This window comes from Coregonus lavaretus (genome assembly GCF_964263955.1).
Source record: "Coregonus lavaretus genome assembly, contig: HAP1_SCAFFOLD_3920, whole genome shotgun sequence".
Lineage (NCBI taxonomy): Eukaryota > Metazoa > Chordata > Actinopteri > Salmoniformes > Salmonidae > Coregonus > Coregonus lavaretus.
Window position 1 is genome coordinate 39,206 of NW_028165169.1, and position 5,795 is coordinate 45,000.

A 5,795-nucleotide genomic window follows, 5' to 3' on the forward strand; every position below is an offset into this window, starting at 1 on the left:
ATTGTATTTTTGGCATTTATAGCAATGGTTATCAACTGTACTGCAGGGATGGAACGTAAGTCGCAGAAAATAGAGGTTGTGGTGGCAGCTGCAGAGAGGTATTTGGGTGTGCGAGACTTGACATCAGAAGAGTTACAGGGTGTGATAAATGGTGGTGTCCCATAATTTCAGCCTGTTGGCCTGAAGTAGGAATAAATAGATTTAAATAGTGGAGTATGGTAGTCATTATATATATATTTTTTTAATTTAAAATTGTGAGTGTGGTAGGGTATTTTTTATATATTTTTAAGCAAAGTATAAGGGGGTTACACTCCAGTGTAGTAGGTGGCATAATGCAACAATTATTGGATGCCAACCGCCGTTTAACCTCATCGAAGAAGTAGTATTCGATCAAATAAACCTTACGTAGCAAAAAAGCCATTCCATTTTTGGTTGACCAAATTCGACACTCATTGTGTTGTCCTAACAAAAACTCCTTGCTTGGTGGGCGAAACAACGCCACCTGCTGGACGGAGACATATGTTCCGCCGAGTTGGGCCTCTCTGTTGTTGCTTAGTCTGACTAGGTATGTGGCCCCCGCCCCCTAACTACAGTAGGCTATTTAGCCTATTTATCGCACAAGAAGTAGAACTAAAGTAAACGTTTATAGTTTTTTTTAACGGGGGGATTATTTCATTCCAATATTTTCAAAAATCGTTTAAAAAGATTGCAGTCAGATCACTTTTGACAATGGCCTGATTTGTTTGGTAGGTTAGTACTAGTTGGTGGTGTTCTAGTTGACTTTGTAGCCCTACCTAGCTACTATGACATGTTTCCCATCTTAACTAAACATTTGAATGAATGTTTAGCCAAACTCACAACACAATTCACTTCATTTGTAAACCAAACGCTATGTGACTGTTCAAGCTTGGCTACCCAGAAATGACACAGGTGTTTTTCTAAACGCGTCGCTCTGTGGGCGGTTGTTCGACAGAGACGAAGATGGCGGACGAACTAGACCGAGTACGGATTTCAGCTGCGGAGCTTCGAGCTGAAGCGTCGAGTTTTGCCAACCACCACGGCGATTGTCACAGAGGTGAGAGTGATCACCGAAAGTTATCGTTATACCATCAAAGAGAACCCACGAAAAACGAGCAAATCCAAAGTATAACGGAAACTAAGTAGTCAGCTTGCTAGCTAACGTTAGCTAGCTGACGTAACGGCAGCTAGGACGCATCATGTGGTCTTTTGTTTTCTAACGCCCCCTGAACAATATCACTCACTCACCCCCACTCTCGCAACCGGGGTCTAAGTTGGAAATGCACATATCATCAACCTAGACTGAGGTTCCCACGGTCTCCACAGCACTCCTGCTTGGTTGGGGCTATTGTCCATGCAGTCATTGTCTGCTTGCTAGTTAGCAAGATAGCTACGTTAGTATTAGCAGACTAGCTAGCTTCTAGTTTTTCCAAAGACAAAAGTAGTATGTGGCTTTTCTTTACATGCCACAGTAAGCTAACGTTAGCTAGATACAAGTCAACGAAGGCGGCAAAAATGTATAGTTGAACTAGCACCGTGTTTGTTAGCTAGCTCACTGACACAAGTTGAGTAACGGCAACGCTAGGAATAAGTTTTGTTTAGCGTCATTTTATTTTTTTAGCTAACCTATGCTAGCAAACTAAATCACTATGGCAACCGCACCTGTAGCTTACGCCACACTAACTAGCTAGCCACACACAGAGAGAGATACAGTAGCTAACTCATCTTTCCTAAATTATCATTGATGACTCCTCTCCGGTCCTGGGGAACTTCTAGGTTCAGTCTCAGAGTCTGGGCCATAATTAGCTGAACAGGTGTGTTTGAGTAGGGCTGGAACTAAAGCCTGCTCACCTACCCAGTAGCTTTCCAGGATCTAAATTGGAGACTCCCTATTGGACTGACTGATCTGATGATGTCAACCCGTTTCACACTGAACCCAACACACTTATCCTCCTTACGCTTGGTATACACTACACCACGTCTAAAATCTTAACAACTTGGATGTGCTCACATATCCAGATTTCCTTGCCCCAAATATTTCATTCCGTCCAACCTCAACCCCAGAATGTGGGCGCTCACATTACACAATGATTCCCTAGTTGATCCTGGCCTGCATTTCTTGGTTGTAGTAGGAAAGAAATGCTGACGCAAACAGTGAGCTACTTTATTAGTGTGCACATTATTATGTGCAGAAAGACCAAAAGAGACAGAGACACAGAATATTGACTTAATATATAAAATAAGCATAATTGCATAATTATCTTTTTGATTTCTGTCATGGTAGGACGGCTATGTAATTTTGGTGAAGATCGTTTTGCATGGCCCGGTGCCCCAGGTGGGTGGAGATTTTACTTAAGAACCAATGGAATGGTCCTTTAGTGAACTCTCCCATTGAAAAGGCAGTGGTGTTCTCTCCACAGCTCCACCAATCTGTCTCCCATCCCCTCGGTCCTGTTGCGTGTCGTTGCTTTCCTCTTCATCTTCCTTGTATTGGTCTCGCATGCTGAGTGCTCATTGGCTATTGGCAGCAGTCCTTGACCAATGGCGTCATAGCACTGCTCATACTACAACATGCACAACCAAAATGTCAGACATCCGACAGGGGTCTGGAGAACGGAACAGCCATCATCGGTGCGCCCTTGACCCGCTCAAACTACGCCAGTCCAACGTACTGACCCTAGCCCAAGTTCATAGGATTTCAACCCGATCATGAAACAATTTCTGGGACGGCAAAAAACGTGGTGAATTCGTGGCAAAAAATCGTGTGTAGTGTATGCCCAGCATTAGCTATCATACCCTAGCTACAAGTTACATCCAGGCCCTGGGGCAGCTGTGTCATGTCATGTCCATTGTTTTGGTTGAAACACGGGGTATAGGTGCACTGCATTGTGACTGTTCTCCCTGCTATCTCTTTCTCTCTTACCTCCTGCTCTCACCTTTGGTATTTTGATATTTTATTAGGATCCCCATTAGCTGTTGTGAAAGCAGCAGCTACTCTTCCTGGGGTCCACACAAAACATGAAACATGACGTAATACAGAACATTAATAGACAAGAACAGCTCAAGGACAGAACTACATATATATATTTTTTAAAGGCACACGTTGTGCCGTGAGGTGTTGCTTTATCTGTTTTTTGAAACCAGGTTTGCTGTTTATTTGAGCAATATGAGATGGAACGGAGTTCCATGCAATAATCGCTCTATGTAATACTGTACGCTTTCTTGAATTTGTTCTGGATTTGGGGACTGTGAAAAAAACCCTGGTGGCATGTCTGCTGGGGTAAGTGTGTGTGTCAGAGCTGTGTGTAAGTTGACTATGCAAACAATTTGGGATTTCCAACACATTCATGTTAGTAATATAAAAAGAAAGAGTGATGCAGTCAGTCTCTCCTCAACTCTTAGCCAAGAGAGACTGGCATGCATAGTATTTATATCAGCCCTCTGATTACAATGAAGAGCAAGACGTGCCGCTCTGTTCTGGGGAAGCTGCAGCTTAACTAGGTCTTTCCTTGCAGCACTTGACCACACGACTGGACAATAATCAACATTAGACAAAACTAGAGTCTGCAGAACTTGCTTTTTGGAGTGTGGTGTCAAAAAAGCAGGGCATCTCTTTATACGGACAGACTTCTCCCCATCTTTACAACCATTGAATCTATATGTTTTGACCATGATAGTTTACAATCTAAGGTAACGCCAAGTAATTTAGTCTCCTCAACTTGTTCAACAGCCACACCATTCATTACCAGATTCAGCTGAGGTCTAGAACTTAGGGAATGATTTGTACCAAATCCAATGCTCTTAGTTTTAGAGATGTTCAGGACCAGTTTATTAGTGGCCACTCATTCCAAAACAGACTGCAACTCTTTGTTAAGGGTTTCGGTGACTTCATTAGCTGTGGTTGCTGATGTGTATATGGTTGAATCATCAGCATACATGGACACACATGCTTTGTTTAATGCCAGTGGCAAGTCATTGGTAAAAATAGAAAAGAGTAAAGGGCCTGGAGAGCTGCCCTGTGGTACACCACACTTTACATGTTTGACATTAGAGAAGCTTCCATTAAAGAAAACAGAGTTCTATTCGATAGATGGCTCTGAATCTATGATATGGCAGAGGTTGAAAGCCATAACACATACATTTTTTCACCAACAGGTTATGGTCAATAATATCAATGGCTGCACTGAAATCTAACAGTACAGCTCCCACAATCTTCTTATTATCAATTTCTTTCAAACAATCATCAGTCCTTTGTGTCAGTGCAGTACATGTTGAGTGCCCTTCCCTATAAGCATGTTGAAAGTCTGTTGTTGATTTGTTTACAGAGAAATAGCATTGTATTTGGTCAAACACAATTTTTTCCAACAGAGCTGGCAGCAAGCTTATAGGTCTGCTGTTAGGACCAGTAAAGGCCGCTTTACCATTCTTGGGTAGCGGAATTAATTTGGCTTCCCTCCAGGCCTGAGGACAAAGACTTTCCTCTAGGCTCAGATTAAAGATATGACAGATAGGAGTGGCTATAGAGTCAGCTACCATCCTCAGTAGCTTTCCATCTAAGTTGTTAAACTTTCTCCTGCTGTGTGTTACTCAGAGGAGACTGAGAACAAACTAAACGTACACGACTGAGCGAGAAGGAGTGGAAACGAGAGAGAAGGGGCTCTGACCTTCAGAACTGATTGTGTCTCTGTTGAAAAGTCAGTCATCACTACTAATATCTCCCTTCCTCCTCTTTCTCCCTCTCCCAACTCTTTCTCTCCCCTCTCGTACCCCTCTCCCTGTCACAGAGGAGCGAGGAGAGGAGGGACGTGGCCAACGCCAGCAGCGTCACCATGGCAACGACCCCTCAAAACGCCCTGACCTGCAGCGCTACACGCCCGGGGCTGGCCACGGCAACCGTCGCCATGACAGCGAGGACGGCGGCTTAGTCACTTCCCCTGGTCACCCTGGAGACCGGTTAGCCATGGCCTCTGACCCCGAGGAGGAGCTGGTGATGTCACCGCCACAGAAGGTGGAGGAAGAAGGACAGAAGATGGCCGCCTCTGAGACGGTTTCAACTGAACTTGGATGTATAGATAGAGGGATGGGGAAAGGAGGAGGAGGTGATGGTGGAGGAGGAGGAGGAGGTGGTGGTGGTGATGGTGGAGGAGGAGGAGGTTTTACTTCAAACCGGGGTGGATGCTCTCAAGCACCTGCACAACAGAGGACTCAAAGAGGTGACCACCACACCACCATAGCAGACAACAACAACAACAGTAGCTGTGCAAAGGGACCGTCAGGCTCAGGTAGCCGACCACAGAACTCCAGACATAGGGATGGAGGGAGAGAGAAGCACCAGAGGGATGGAGGGAGAGAGAAGCACCAGAGGGGGAGAGACCCAGACCTCTCTGAGCCAGCAGGGGGTTCCCCTGGCTCTCCCAAGGCCACCAGGAAGACCCGTAAACCGGACCGGGAGATTTACCAGCCGGGGGGTCGGAGGAGCACCACCACCCAGGGGAAGGAGGCAGAAGCGGGAAGAGAGACCGATAAACCTGCCCCTACCCATGGTCCCCCTGGTCCTGTCAGAGAGGAAACCCAAGCCAGGAGAGAACCTGCCGTATGGAGAGAGACTGGAGGAGAGCAAGAGGTGAAAGGGAGGGAGGAGACAGGGAAAGGTGGCAGAGGGGGGGAGGAGACAGGGAAAGGTGGCAGAGGGGTGGAGGAGACAGGGAAAGGTGGCAGAGGGGTGGAGGAGACAGGGAAAGGTGGCAGAGGGGTGGAGGAGACAGGGAAAGGTGGCA

The 5,795-nt window shown here is 45.9% G+C and overlaps 1 pseudogene across 1 annotated transcript in view; it reads left to right on the forward strand.

Moving 5' to 3' along the window:
* Nucleotides 1–981: 981 nt before the first annotated feature.
* The window catches only part of LOC311116201 (telomerase-binding protein EST1A-like), a 16,077-nt pseudogene continuing 11,263 nt past the window's right edge, over nucleotides 982–5,795 (forward strand). The window contains exons 1-2 of the transcript XR_014615448.1: nucleotides 982–1,075; nucleotides 4,803–5,669. The product of XR_014615448.1 is annotated as a telomerase-binding protein EST1A-like (transcript). The remainder of the gene's footprint in view (nucleotides 1,076–4,802; nucleotides 5,670–5,795) is intronic.